At 38.0% G+C, this 16,268-nt stretch overlaps 1 long non-coding RNA gene across 1 annotated transcript; it reads right to left on the bottom strand.

The window, feature by feature from the left end:
• Window positions 1–577: 577 nt before the first annotated feature.
• On the bottom strand, window positions 578–11,676 carry LOC149918505 (uncharacterized). Its single transcript, XR_016465077.1, has 4 exons — window positions 10,782–11,676; window positions 2,122–2,259; window positions 1,863–1,931; window positions 578–733 (listed from the first exon to the last, which is right to left on the bottom strand). It is a non-coding gene; the product is annotated as an uncharacterized LOC149918505 (long non-coding RNA).
• Between the last annotated feature and the right edge of the window lie 4,592 nt (window positions 11,677–16,268).

Genomic DNA, 16,268 nt, shown 5'->3' with positions numbered 1-16,268 from the left:
AATGCATGCTTGGAAGAATTATAGAATTATTGAGGTTGGAAAAGACCACTAAAATCATCTAGCTCAACCACCCAAGGTGGAATCTTCTGAGGAAGGGGACATAACATCAAGTCATACAATTTCACAATGCTGTCACCCCTCCAGACACATCAGAGGCAATTAAGTCTTCTATTAAAGAGGTGATTTTCTCCACGCATACATGGGAAGAAAACAGCCAGATCAATCCACTCTGATACATATTCCAACTAATCACAAACGTTTGAATCTATACAAAAACCAGACTACAGCTCCATTTCAAAATGCACACCTTGAGTCTGAACAGCTTTGTGAAATTATGCCATCCAGTACTTTCATTTACATTAAGACTAAAGAGTGAGTTGGAGATCTCCAAATAGAAGAAAAGTGTAAAGGTTTTGAACTAAGCTGACAACATGAAGAGGACACGTTACCTTAACAAGTTTATTTAAGAGTGGTTTTGGATGTCAAAAGGACCTAATCACAGGCCTGAGGAAACTGGATCTGACAGATCAATTTGTGTGCTGACAGCTAACACAGAAGTGTTTCTTACCATGCAGATAGCCAATGATCCTCTGGAATCATCTCTGAAGATGTCCAAGACCAGCCAGTAGCAGACAGGGACTTAATCTTACAGTCACACTGCTCCAACATGTAACGCAACTCTCAGTGCCCAGAAGCAGGTCCTTTTGGTGCCTCAGATAAGTAAGACGACTTTCTGTAAAACATAAGAGCAGTAAAGTTTGGGCTGATATCCAATTTATTGGAAAGGTTTTAAAATACAGTTTTTTACCAGAAGTGAATTTGCCCTTGGCCTGAAAATCATTAGAACCCAGTTCCTGCCTTCATCCTTTAGCCAGGAGAGACAAAGAAAACAGCAGACACAATTCCCTTGAGCCACATGATAATGTAGAGCTTACATGATGTTGGTTTCCCCAAGTTCTGAAAAATGTCGTTTAGGCTAAAACCTTCCCTTCCCTTTCAAGGCAATTTTATCTTTAAAGCACAATATCCCTTTATGGCAAAAATCAGACTACATGTAATGGATGATGGTCCATTACTTGTACAATCAGCTGACATCAACTATTTGAAAAAAAAAAAAAAAATGGCCAGTGCTATTTTGGGGTATATCAATAGGGTTATTACAGGAAAACAACCAACATAATTACTCCAGTCTAGACAGCAGTGACTAGACCTTAATTGTAATAAAGAAGTTGGATTTGAGTACCACAGCTCTAAAAGCTGATTATGAAAAAACCCACCCCCAAAAAAATAAACCAAAGAGCAATCAATTAGAAAACCTCTAAAGTTCATTAAAGCACCCAAATATATTCTCCCCACCTGCCCAAGAAGAGCCTTTTATATTGTTATTTGTCATTATAATACAAGAGCTGAACAAATATACGCAATATGTTATGAATAGACTCCTTACAGAGAGCTAACTAAACTAATATAACACGCTTCATGGCTGAAAGCTGTACAAGTTGAAAATACTGTCACTTTTTATAGACAGCTTAAAGAGATCAGTTTTGTTCTGATTAAAGGGCGGACTAGCACTACAGATACCAGAAATCCATATGGGATGCCGTAATCTTGACAACCCAGCTTTTAATTGCCTCAGAAGTTGGCTTATCATCTTTCATGGGTGAAAACATAATAGCAAATAGAAATACTATTTCTCATCCAATTTTCTCTCATTCAGCATTGCTGTTGCCCTCACTGTTACTATCAACTTCAATTTGTTGAGATAAAACTGATAATACTGATAATACTGATTTCAATAATAGAGTATTGAACAGTTTCCTTATACAAGGCTCACGTAACGGGTATGCAACTGAAACTCTTACCTTCCCCTCACATTCCTGAAGCAAAGGTTCTCCTTGGAAGTTCAGTCAGTCATAAAAATCTGTGGTTTCCTGAAAGGCCAGCACATTTTTCCAAAGGAAGAAGATGAGTCAGTTTAGCTTTAATTTTGTTGTTTCAGCTTAACAAATTCAGGTATTTGAAAGGTGAATGAAATGCTTGGTATTTTTTCTGCTCTAATGTGAAATGTTTTTAAGAAATAGATGACATAAGATTCAGTTATAAACTTTTTTTTGAGCTTACCTTCCAGAGCCAGTATTACATCATTAACTCCAGCACACAGAAGAGCAGGTGGTTGTGATTTTGTTTAGTCATTCATGGCACCGATTCCAACCTCACCATTCTCAAAGAAATTAAAAACTGCAATTAAGCAATCTTCACCTAACGTAGAAAAGAAACTCGGAACAGTGGAGAAACTTTTCAAGATCCCTTCAACTGCAGCATTCATAAGACAATGCAGTTATTTTAGTTAATAGTTTAGATAATAATTTTCCTCAATGCTTCAGTTGTCCAAATATTTAAGACTGAAAAATCTTCTATAACTCTTTTGGCGAATGAATAAAAGTGACTATAAACATGATTATACAGGTTTTAAAGCTGAATAATGACTTATGTAGGGCATAAGAGAGCCAAGAACCTACTACTGTTTCTGGAAAATCCTTGTTTGGTTCTTTGGTATAAATGCTTATCAGTTTCCACGACTATTTGAACTTTTCTCATTAACAAATATTTCTAATGCAGTTTCACTGCTGTTTTGAAGTAATCAAGAGAAAGAAGCTTATTGTCCTTTCAGAGTTGCAATAATGAGCAACCATCCAAAACGTTGATATTTTCACAATTTGAGATGGTAGCCAGAGAGAAAAGGTGTACCTTTTCCAAACTAATTTTTAATTGCTTTCTGACTGAAAAAGAATAATTATTAAAATGTGCTTAAAATTTTAGTTCTACCAAGAAGTATTGCTTCAGTTGTAAATAAACCTTGGAAAAAAAAGCAGCTCTTTAATCATTTGTCACATAGGAATGGTGTTGGATAGTACTAATATTTCTCCAGGATGAGTTCCATACAGAAAATGAGGTTTAATCAACAGGATACATTTAGCATTGCTCTGCAAAAGTTTGATTCATGTGGAAAACTAATTAAAGAAGGAATTTCCTTAAAGACTCAGAATTAAATCTGCACTGTGGTGATGCAATCTAGATGTGGTTAGAAAAGGGCAAAATTATGACTAGTTTTTGAGGACCTGGTATTGAACTTTTTCAGGTGAGCCAGGCACATAAGTTGGGAACTGTGATGCAGATTAGCTTAAAGGTTGTAAAGTTAACAACATCACTCCTAAATTTGAAATCCTAAAATCGAAAATTTTCAAGGGAAAAGTCAGATTCTTCTAACATTCAAACAGAATGTTTTTAAAACAGAGATAGCCCATGAGATGAGGTAAGAAAGAAATGAAATCTTAAATTATTTGCAAAAGAAAGTCCTCTGGTTATTTTATCCTTCTGCACTGCTTTCCTGTGTGCTTTCTCACAGTCTGACAGGTCATCGTCTTTAGGTTGCAACCATGTAAATCATGTGTAGTCCCCTCCTGATCCTAAGAAATCACTCAGGCCTGGCTGTGTGTTTGCTCCCTACTCTCCACAGCCATCTAGTTAGCTCTTCAGCCAGCTTTCAGTCTCAGATAGTCCTTCTTTGCCTTACCAGTATGTGTCAAAGCTTTTCTATCCTATCACATGCTCAGATAATCTCGAGATTTGTCCTTTCCCCCAGAGAATTCCCTTTTCCCTGGAGACTCTATACTAATTCTGTTATACAAGTGATATATTCTAAGTTTATCAGCAACTATAAACATAGTTCTCTTACTACTAAACAACTGGAACGTGGCCAGCACAAACGTCTTACAAGGTTTTGACTCTGTGTATCAACTTAGAATCTTGCAATCATTTAGGTTGGAAAAGAGCTTCAAGATCAAGTCCTACCATCCACCTAACAGTACAAGTCCATAATAAATACGTGCCCACCATTGCCACATCCTCACATCTCTTAAATACCTCCAGGGATGGCAACTCCACCTCCTCCCTGAGCAGCCTGTTCCAATGCCTAACCCTACTTTCTGTGAAGAAATTTTTCCTGATATCCAATCCAAATCTCCCCCCGGTACAACCGAAGGCCATTGAATCATATCACTTGTCATCTGAGAAAAGAGACTGACGGCCTCCTTGCTGCAACCATCTTTCAGGTATTTGCAGGGAGCAATGAGGCTTCCCCTCCGACTCTTTTTCTGCAGACTAAACAGCCTCAGCCACTCCTCAAATATCTTTTTCTAGTTCCTTCATCAGCTTTGCTGCTTTTCTCTGGACAGACTTGAGCAACTCAATATCCTTCTTGCAGTGTGGGGCCCAAAACCGAACACAGTACTGAGGTGCGGCCTCACCAGAGCTGAGTACAGAGGGATGATCACCTCCCTGCTCCTGCTGGCTGCATGATTTCTGATGCAGACCAGGATGCCTACGCACACTGCTGGCTCACGTTCAGATGGCTGTCAGCCAGCACTCCCAGGTCCTTTTCTGCCAGCATCTTTCCTTCAGAAACACGGCAGCAGCTCTTACAAGCTTGTACCACCATAAGAAACTTTTTCAAATAGAAATGCATGTCACTTAAAATTTCTGGGAACTAGGAGAACACCATGCAGAGGTCTCTGTCTGCCTTTTAGCTGTGCATATAAAGGTGTGCAAGAGAAGAAGTGCAGTGGTCACTGCAGTGAATATAAGATTGTGGAATTCAGGATGCTGAGAGAAGTTAAAAATGAAAAAAAAAATAGCTAGATCACAACACTGGACTGCAGGAGAGCAGACTATAGCCTTTCAGGGTTCTGTTTGGAACAATACCAATATTGGCTCAACATTCTGGAGAAAAGAGAGATCTAGCAGAGGACACAAAAAGCAATAAGTAGGGCTCCTCTAAGTACATCAGCAGAAAAAGGTAGGAAAAATGTGGGCCTGCTGCTGAATGGTCGGGACACCTAGTGATAAACCACATGGAAAAACCCAAGATATACACTGCCTTCTTTGCCTTGGTCTTTACTGATAACATTTTCCCTGAGGAATCCCAGGACACTGAGAGCAGTTGAAGGTCTTAAGATTTCCCATACATCGCGGATGATCAGGTTAGGGAACATTTTAAGCAGCTGGAGATACACAAGTCCATGAGTTCTGACTGATGGAAGTCAGTGTCATTGCAAGGCCACAGTCTTTGAAGGATCACAGGCATCAGGCAAGGTTCCTCAGGACTGGCAGAAAGCCAATGTCATTGCTTTCTTCAGAAAGATCAAGAAGGAATATGCAGGGAACTACGGCTTGTGAGCTTTACATCAGTGCCTGCAAAGTAGAGGGAGTAAATCCCCCTGGGAACCAGTTCTAAACCTATTCATGCCTAACCAACCCAATACCTTTCTACAATGAGATGACTGGCTTGGTAAATGAAGGAACAGCAGTGTTGATATTGTCAGTACTCTCTCCCATCATATCCTCACAGATAAACTGATGAAGTAGGGACTAGATAAATGGACAGAGAGTTGGACTGAAAACTGGCTGAACTATTGGGATCAGAAGGTTGTTATCCATTGGTCTGCATGAAGTCCAGTGGGGTGCCAGTTAGCAGCGGTGTATTCTAGGAGCTAAGATGAGATAGTGTGTACATTCAGCACATATTCAGGCCATACTAAGACGGGACGGATGGATGATAGGTCCAACAGGTGTGTTGTCATACGAGAACTACCTCAGCTAGCTGGAGAATTGGGCCAACAGAAATGTCCAAAAAAACAACAAAGGAAACTGCAAAATCACCCAAAAGAGGAATAATGCCATGCACCAGTACACACTGTGGGCCAGCTACAAAGCAGCCTTGCAAAAAAGGACATGGAATTACTGGTTGACAGGTGGAAAATGAATCAATGGTTTATGAACTTCATCAGTTCAGCCTTCTGCATTAGGAAGAGCATTGCTATCAGGATGCTGGTGATTATCCTGCACTGGTGAGCTGTGATGAGATCACATCTGGAGTGCTGTGTGAGGCAAACACAGAGATACTGGAGCAAGTCTAGCAAAGGCCCATGAAGATTAACTGTTTGGGGTGTCTAACATAAGAATAGAATCTGGGAGAGCAGGAATTGGTTTTACCTGGTGAAGAAAAACTGGGGATGAGGAGGGTGGTAAGGGAGCATGTCTTGTCTGTGTGTATACATTCAGGGAATCCAGTATAAATACAGGCCAGCTGGGGAGTCACAGTGCTTGGACATATTCAAGACCCAACCAGACACAATCCTGAGCACCCTGTTCTAGCTGACCTTGCTTTGAGCAAGGTAGTTGAACCAGGCAATCTTTTTTCCAACCTCAACTATTCTGTGATTCCATGAAAGCTGTCTCTTTTTATATCAGGCTATTTCAGCTGTTATCAGGCTGATATAACCCTGCCAGCCACAAGGTTTAAGAACTTGGATAAATTTTATCTACAGTTCCCAAATCTCTCTGGAGCACTGAATCAGTCTTGAAACCTTGTGGAGCACCTATGTGGGACATGCTACCTGCTGAGGAGTCAGCTTGCAATAAAAGTCACGTGAGGTTACCCAGCAAAAGATGCATTGCAACAGAAGACACTGATGGAGGACCACAACTTCTACCACACAGCACTGCTTAGTTAATAAGCATTACATTTCCAAATGGCTCTGCTTTAGAAAATTCGTGTCACAGAATCACAGAATTGCCAGGGTTGGAAGGGACCTCAAGGATCATGAATCTCCAACCCCCTGCCACACGCAGGGCTACCAACCATTCCACCTAATGCTAGACCAGACTGCCCAGGGCCCCATCCAATCTGGCCTTGAACACCTCCAGGGATGGGGCATCCACAACCTCCCTGGGCAGCCTGTTCCAGTACCTCACCACTCTCTCCGTAAAGAATTTCCCCCTGATGTCCAACCTAAATCTCCCTTCCCTCAGCTTAAAACCATTTCCCCTTGTCCTGCTGTCACTCACCCTTTCAAAGAGTTGATTCCCCTCCTGTTTGTAGGCTCCCTTTAGGTACTGAAAGGCTGCAATGAGGTCACCCCACAGCCTTCTTTTCTCCAGGCTGAACAAGCCCAGCTCTTTCAGCCTGAAAGCGTCCTTCCAAACCACCAGGATATTAAAGATCAAGTACATAGCAACTTCAAATAATCTAGTTGATAAGTTTATCCCTGTTTGCATATGTAACTAAGCTGTAATTGGGATTCTCTAAGTTGTCTGCATCTGAACTTTCACAAGGACTAAAAAACATCTGTCTTTGTCACCAGATTAATCTCCACTGTATTTCAAATATTTTCTCCACTAAAATAAGTGCACCAGAATTTCCCCAGTAAAAGCATGTGCATCTTGCTGGTACATCAGGTACAGCAGCTTTAGATTAGCTTTAGATTGCCTATAAGACAGCAGTATATTCAGAAGCACAAGACTGTGCTGTGCAACAGCATTGTGGTGACCTACCAGAGACCATTAAGTATAGTGCTTCATCAATGACCAGATCTTTAGAGAGATTCTCCTGGCAGAAATGCCAAGTGAGCATGAGTCCTTTATAGCTTTAAGTGTGAAAGCTCCCTTTCTGGCATGTCCATGCTTCTTACTGAAGCAAAATATTATTTTTAAAGAAAAATGTGCATTCATGTACCTGTACTACAAAATTATATGAATCACCTGTAGTCCCGGAATAATTCAAAATCATATGGAGTAGACATGCAAAAAAACCCATATGTTTTAGTTAGTCCTCACAGTAGATCAGTATAATCTGCCTTTTATTAAGTTACTGGATGCTGTGGCAAGGGAAAAAAAAAAAAAGAAAAAAAAAAGTGGCTTATATGCACTTTGAAGTGAGTACTTTGAGACCTCAGTAAGTGATAATCGAGAAAAATGGTGCTAACATCTTATAATAAATTTTCCTTATATATTTAACTAGGATTACTTTGAAGCCTCAGAAATTAAAATGATTATATAGAGTCTTACTTAAGACTTGAGTTTAATAAAGCATATGCTATTGGTTTTCAGAATCTCTTTTTGAACTGAGGCAGCTATAGCAGTGACAGTCAAATGAGCTCTTCTGCAAATGGATGGTTCCCTTCACTGCATAAAGCTACTTGACACCACCTTTTTCATCAAGTCACCAGGTAAGACAGCACATGTACTGTAGATAGACCAAACCCAAACTCAGCCCACAGCTGTCCAGTAGAATATCTTGTTTGCTTCCTACCTGCCCTTTCTTCAGCAGTATGTTAATTCAAGTCTTTCTCTTCCATGCTGCCCCTAATTCTCATGTGACATAAAGTAACCTAGAACTCTTACAAGTAACTCAGACTTGGTTGAATTTGTCCAACAAATTCAGAATACATTAGAGTAGAACTGATTGGACAACGCCACAGCATAAGTCTCTTCCAAAAGTCTTGAAATTAAGTTAAAAAACAATTTTTCTTAAGCAATCAATTGAACTAGAACTACTACCTGAGGTTTTAATGTTAGAAAAGTAATTACAGTTTTTCCCAAGGGAGGATTCCAAAATTTCTTGTTGGCTATTAAAAAAAAAAAGTTAAATATTCAGAAAGCTCATGAAATGGGCATAGGAGACCAAGGAGACTGTAATTCTAAGTAATATATAATTCAGTTATTTGATGTTTGGGAACCTTAAGTTTGCTGCGGGAAACTAAGTTATTTGCTGTAACCTATTCTCCAACTATATCATCTTTCCTACATAATCAAGTTGCTCAGGGCCATCCAAAGGTCTACTACATAAGTCAACAAGCTGACCTGGGAGTACACTGGGAAATGCACTGTTCCTAGCAGCAGAAGCAACTGTTTCGACACATACATGTCTGCAAGCATTGCCCAGGGCTTTTTCACACAACAAGTGAGACAAGCTCCTCAAACTTGTGGTCATAGACAAGTATTATCTGAATAGCAATAGCTTCATGTATATTCAAAGCTGTTTTTGAAAATTACATGTGCACAAAGGATATACACATATAAAAGGCAGATGAATTTGGTGCCTAATGCTCACAGTTTTGGCGTGCCTAATTGAATGCCTAATGCTTGTTTGGCTCTCTTTTTAGCATCTGTCATTTAACAATGACACATTTCTTTTCTGATTTTTAGGATTAGCTCTGGAGCCAACAGTTACGATAATTAAAATATCAAAAGAATTGATCAGAAGAAGCTAACCTGAAGGTTTCAGATAACTTATCCTTCCACTGAAATAGGTCATGAGGAAAAGGTTTTTATAAAATGTTTAGAGTAGCGGGTAAAAATAACACTCAAAATTTACCACAACAAAACTAATTCAGACCTTCCCATGGAAAATATGTCTCATTTAGGGATTTATCTTCATTCAAATACTGTGTCATGACTTTCTTGTTTGTAAACTGTGAAATAAATGCATTTGTCTTCAAGATAAATTACAATTTCAAAACTTTACATTAATAGATATGATAATTTAACAATACTGAACACTGAATACTCAACAACTTGACTTTGAATGGTTGAAAAGTGTTAAACAAGGTATTAATAAAAGAACAAACACACTTCAACGAACAGTAAGACTTTTTGAATGAAGATACTGTTTGAAATGTTTGGATGCCAGAACAGATCAATACTGTATTCACCTCAAGCTTTCACAAAACATCAAGAAGGAAATAACCTTAGAAAATTTAAGGAGGACATGAAGAAGCAGAGAAGGATCTTCTCTGTCTGTAGAAAACTATCCCAAAAGTTTTTGTGCAGCCTAGTCCCATTTAAGAGCTCAAAATGGTTATGAAAGAATAAGTCCTACACATACACCACCCAACAACTTCTTTAACCCATAAATCATCTCCTACACCAGTTCAACTATGGCCAATTCTCACATTTGGCAGTCTACCATCCTTTTGGAGACTATGAAGAAAGCAAAGACCCCCCAAGATAGCATTCATTTTCTTTTCTGCAGGATGATTTACTGGAGATGAAGAAAAAAATAAGAATTAGGAAGGCATGTAAAAAGATCTAAAGAAGGCAGATTGGTTTTTTTTCCTCCTATAATATTTTAAAAGTATAAATGTGCTTCTGCCACGTGGAAGTTACAATATTCAAAACTACACACATTTGAATAGATTTTTAAATAGCAAACTCTAAAGGTTATTCCCCTTCAGCAAAGCATGTATCTCTCCAGCATATAACTGTGTGAGATTCAGGAACTGTCCTATCTGAAATAAAACTTGAAGTATATTTATCCAAGGGAAAATGGCACTTAAATTTAATGTATGTGCCTACTCACTACCCTTAATCATTAGGAGCTGGAAGAAATTACTAGCACCTAAATCCAGCTTCAACACGTTTTTCTGGAGATCTTTCAAAAATCTGAGATAACGACACCAACAAAAATATCATAATAATAACAATAATAATCATTGTAATAATGTCTATCACCATATGAATAATGAAACTAAACCCAACACCTAATAACATCTAGATGTTACTACATATCTTTTCAGAAAATAATCTCTTATGCTATATTCTACTTATAATTTATAAAAATTGATATTGGCTGGTTCTTAAAATTGGTAAAGACATATAAACTTAAAAGAGATAAAGATTTGATATTTAAAATTCAGTCTAACCATAGTAAAATCACGGAGCTAATTATCATTTCTCCTTACCAAATACCTTTTCCCAACTCTGTCTTACACTTTGTTGACTCTTACATTCCAATAACATTACCTATTGCACACCTCCTATCAAGATCAATAGAAATGGCCAGATAAATTATTTTTCTTCATAAATTGATTTGTGGATTGTGTGCTCAGTTGGGTAGAATTGATTGTTCTTTTCAAAAGTAATGCATTTTTTGCTTTACATACCTGTTTGTTCACCTGTACTCCCAGGATGTCTGTGTTTTCAAATAATCTCTCTTTTCTTCATTGGTCAAGAAAAGGTTCAAGACCCGATTTGTATAAATTCTGGTTATATACAGCTAAGGTTGGCTTTTTTCTCTCCCTCTGCAATCACAGTACGTGAGTGGCCTCAAGTAGAGAAACACACATTGATTAATCAATTTCCTTTATTCCACAGTAGGCTGAATCCATTCAAGGATGCTGTAAAGCACCAGCTATGTATGCTAATACACTAACATGAAGCAGAATCAAGGTGAGATGTAAAGCTCAAAGCAGAAAGTCTTGCCCAGTCACCCTCTTAACCTCTCTGATAGGAATTACTGGGCCCATTATTCTCCTCTTATCTGTTAGGTATTGGTTTCCAATTAAAGCCAAATAATAATGAAAGTTATAGTTTCTATGGTCCTGCAATTCCAAACCCATTTTCATAAACTCACAGTTGTTCCTATATGCAGACAAGGAAGACCATTAGACACCTTACTGAGCCATTCAGCAAAAGAAGTGTGAAGTATTGTTTGACAGTGTAATCATGTAATTGTTTATTTGGGTTAAGTTTTGATGCAGTGAAAATGAATGCAAAGTATCCCAAGTGCATTCACAACAAAATTAAATTCATTTTGTGGCTAGCATCAACAAATTACAGGATTAAAGCAAAACTATTACTGGATGCCAAAAGATCAAGCTCTTTTGTTGTAGCAGAACCATAAGCAATGAAGAAATACATAAACTATTTAGTGTGGCCAGAATCTCCATTGCTAAAAACAATTTACAGAAATCAAACTCTTGTTTATGAAAAGTTCACAAAATAAATAGAGAAAAATTCTTGTTTGATTGTCTGTTCTTACAAACATAACTGAATACAAACTTTCCCTAGTTTTCCTAGCATCCTCCCACGGCTATAATCTGGAAGGAATAATCTTTATCAGAGGCTTCCTTCAACTATCTCACATTACATAATAATACAGAACACTCATGATAGCCTGTAGTAGTTACAGTAGGTTCTCTGTCAGATCTCTCAGTGATAGAGTTGTACTCAATATCTGATTTCTAAAGGCTTTTCAAACACTTCTTAATTTTTGTCACTCTGCCTGGAACCTTGATAGTCTTTCATGGAGAGAGAAAAGCATATTGTCTTGAAGCAAAGCTTAAGATACTCATCTCACCTTTGATAAAACATGGGCTATGATACCACTGTGAGATGAAGGAAATCCCACCACTTCAGAGAATCATTCTGTAATCAGATCCTAACCAGGCTTTATTTATGAATTTGTAAGTTCTGCCATTATGGTATCTGATATTTTTGCAAAAAAGAGAAAAAAAATAACCATACAACTTCTATAAACAGTCACTTTGTTGACTGCATGGGTGGGTGCTCATCTGCCTCTTGGTTTGGCCCTTCCCCATTCCTCTTGCATCGTGGCTCTTTCCAGTAGTTGGGCACAATTTCACAAGGGAAAAAAGGCAAGAGGACATGAAGCATTTACAGGCACTGCTTTGAAGGCAAGAGCTGTACTGTAAAACTGATGTGTAACCACATGCAAAGTCATGCACAGACCAAGCATATAATTGCCACAGAATGGCCGAATTCAGAATGAGAAACAGAAGGTCTAGTGAGGAGAAAGAACAACAAAATGTGTCTCACATCATAGCATAGTCCATCTGTTCTGTAGAAAACCTCAGGACAACCCCTAAATTCAACACAGATATAATTACTATGTGTTCATACAGTACAGATCACAGAAAATACAAAACTACACAAAAACTACACTGCGTGAAAATAATAAGATCAAACTCTTTCTTCTACCAAAGTGACAAAACTTCACTTATACCTTTCCTTCCTTTTTTCCCTAAACTAATGTTTGAAGAACAATTTGTGAGATGTAGTGCTCAGAGCATGGAAAATGAAAACCATTTGGTTTAAATCCTAATTTTTCCTATGACTTTTTGCCTGACACAGTTCATAGAAATAGAAGTATCTATGTGCAGGCCAGGCCACTAAAAACTCTTGATCCTGCAACTCAACTTTCCCTTTGAGTTCTTTACTTTGTCACACTAGTGTTATTTTAAGAGATTAGCTGCTCACAAATAGGTGGTAAGCATTATAGATTGTCATAGATTTAGGTAGAGAATTTATAACTAAATAAGTAGAAACTTAAAGAAAAAACAAAAGCAGTTCTACTTAGGAAGAACAGAATGCAGACCATCCCTGCAGAACAAAATCTTTCCTATACAAAAATAACAGAGCAAATAATTGTGGAACTGAAAAAAAAAAATGAAACATAAGAGAGTTGTGGAACATGAAACGATCACATTACCTATGGTATAGAGAAGGCAGCTAGACATCAAGTGCTTGCTGTTTTTTCAGACACAAGAAGTAGGATCCATTGATGAAAGCTAGCAGGAGACAGGTTTGAAGAAATAAAAGGAGATGGTTCTACACATAACAGGTGGAATTTGTTCCAATCTTTTTATGCTATCAACATCTAACTAATTACCAGAAAAAAAAAGCAGACAAATTGGATTAAGTTCAGAGAAAAGTTACAGAAACAATAGAAAATACTAAACTAAAAGAAAAGGAGGAAAAAGAAATACTTACACAGCGCTGGCTAAATGACAGCAAAGTTATTACATCTACATCCAATATTTAAAATGCCTAAACTTTACATTCATTCATTAGTAGAATCATTCAGAAAGACACAAGAGCATATTACACAAATATCAGGGAAAAACATTAAATGATTAACAGTTAAGTTCAACAGTAGGGAAAACTTTAATTAGTCTGTGAAATTGAATTAATTGACATAATATTAGATTAGATAAACACTAGAATTTAGAGTTTGGACTAGAATAACTCCATCAATTTGCAATGCAGAATGCAAAACTAGATAATATAAGAGGAGGTTTCCAAAGCTGCTTTTTTTTTTTTTTTTTTTTTAGTCAGTGGGGAAAAAAAAATAGGACTTTCCAACTGAATTGGAAATAATGGAGTAGAACTTGGTTGGTTCTCAGGTTGGATATTAGGAAAAATTTCTTCTCCAAAAGAGTGGTGAGGCAGTAGCACAGGCTGCCCAGGGAGGTGATGGGGTCACTGTCTCTAGAGGCGTTCAAGAACCCATGTGGATGTGGCACTGAGGGTCGTGGTCATTGGAGATGGTGGGAATGGGCTGAAAGTTGGACTGGATTCTATGACTCTAAATACAGAAGCACTCCTTGTAATCCATAAGCTGAACATAGTCAAGTCGCGAATTACATGACTTCCAATTTTTTAAGTCTGAGGATATTTCACAGGGAACCATATCATAGGTGTACGAAGAATCTTTCTCTAGTCATATATTGCAAAAATTATTACAGTAATGTATTCTGAAATGTGATAGGGGGCCTTTGCAGACCGTGTAGTAATTTAACTATACAAGAAGTACCAGCTTTTTCCAGTTTGAGAACCAGAATTGTGTGATAAGGTATAATGGCTATAGTTAATCAATGGGTATCATCTGCACAGACTGTCTAATGTGTTTAGACTCTATGAAGAATTTGTTAACAGTAAATCAACATTGTCATTATTTAATAATTTGACTGTGTTCTATCCTGATGAGTGGAAATAGTCAATTCTGACTTTTAAACATCTTAATTTGAGGTCATTTTATTGGATGGGCAGCATTAGATAAAAAGCATCCAAATCAGAGCAAACATAAAAGCCTAACATGATTTCATTTGGCAAGAGAAATACACACTAACATTTCTTTTGTCATGCAAACATATGACAAAAATGCAGGGTGAGTGAGAATTGTACTGTACCACACTTATCATATGCATGTTAAAAACCTCAGACTCAAAGCCACACTGTGAACAAGTGGGCTCCTGAGAGATGGGAGAGCTTTACTGAGGAGGGACCCCAGCTGTGTAGTGATGAAACAGTGCCAGGGATTAGCAAGTGCTGCAGGACAGAAGAAAGGCCAGAGTTCTTTTAACGACCTTTAGCCACAGGAATGAAAACGTAGTAAAACATCTTTAGGAGTGGCCAAGACAGCGCTTTTGCATCACTCATCACTTCTAAGGACAAGTGATACCTCTGCTGGCCAAGAGAATGAAGTGGGTTCAGAGGGGGACTGCATCTCCTGGGAGGTGCTGAGGATAGCTTCAGCATCAAGAAGAGCCCAGAACCCAGTTCTGACACCAGTCAATCAGGGGCAACTTCCACATTTCAATCTCAGCATACCACGGACTACATGCTGACACACAGCTTTGCCAGATAGGGCTCAGATGCTCAGCCTTGTGCAGAGTCAAATCCACAGTGACTTAAAATTGAAATCAGGGTTACCAAGAACTAAATGGAAATAGTGTTGTTTCCCAGAACACAGCAAATCTTTCACAATGTACTGGGGTGCATGTTTTTCGTCTCCACTGAGCTATGAACAATAGGCAAGTCTCTGCTTTTATTAAAAACTTTGAGGGATTATTATTTTAGTTAAGCCTTAAAGAATTCATACCTATCTGGAAAGGGCAGCTTGTGTAACAAACTTCCTGTTTTCATCATAGCTTTTTGCTGTTGCCTGTTATTACCCAGTTAATACGAACTGCCTGGAGTTTATTTTTAGCTCACTTGAGCCTATTGTAAGGTCTGTTTGAGAACTTAACTTTCAAATCAGAAAATGAAATTATTGCATCTAACACTGAGCTTAGGAATATACTCTTAGGTCTTTGCAAACAGCCAAAGCATAAATTGAAAACAGGTAATGAATAGCAATTGAATGCAAGTAATCTATTCAATTCAAAATCTGTCTTTTATTTTCAAATTACACCCTTAATTTGTAAAACAAGCTTTTATTTTATAAAGAAGGCACACTTCATGCCTTCAATCCCCAATTAAAACAAAAGAGAAGAATAACTATTTGCCAAAATAAGCCAGGAGTTACTTTCACTTGAGGAAAAATACGTAATAATCTAAATGTCTTGAGATCACAGAATCAAGAATTTTGAAGTCTTCTGCATTAAACAACTTTCTCATGTGTATCAACTCAAATGTAGCACAAGTGAAAAGTCTTTAAGATAGAAATGAGACTGAATGTGAACTCTGCAAATGACACTTTTTAAACAGTCATTCATCTTCTCATAGAAAAGACAAAGTAGCAAAAATAAAATCACATAGAATCACAGGAAAATTCAGGTGAGACAAGATTTAAGGAGGTCATTGAGTCCAATGTCCTGCTTGAAGCAGAACAAGCCATAAAGGTTATTTAGGGCTTTAACCCATCTGCTCTCAACAATCCAAGAATGGAGAGCACACGACCTCCTCTGAGCAACCTGTTCCAGTATGAGCATCCTCATGGTGAAAAGATTTCTCCTTGTCCCCACTGCAAACCAATCCAGTATCAACATCTGCTCGTTCCCTGTTTCTCCCGTGCTGCACTTCACCGAGAAGTGCCAGGTTCCATCTTTCTGATGACCCTGTCGGAG

Source organism: Phasianus colchicus, chromosome 3 (genome assembly GCF_987193195.1).
Source record: "Phasianus colchicus chromosome 3, bPhaCol1.hap1.1, whole genome shotgun sequence".
Lineage (NCBI taxonomy): Eukaryota > Metazoa > Chordata > Aves > Galliformes > Phasianidae > Phasianus > Phasianus colchicus.
The sequence above is the reverse complement of the archived record's forward strand: the minus strand, read 5'-3'. Positions and strand labels throughout refer to the sequence as shown.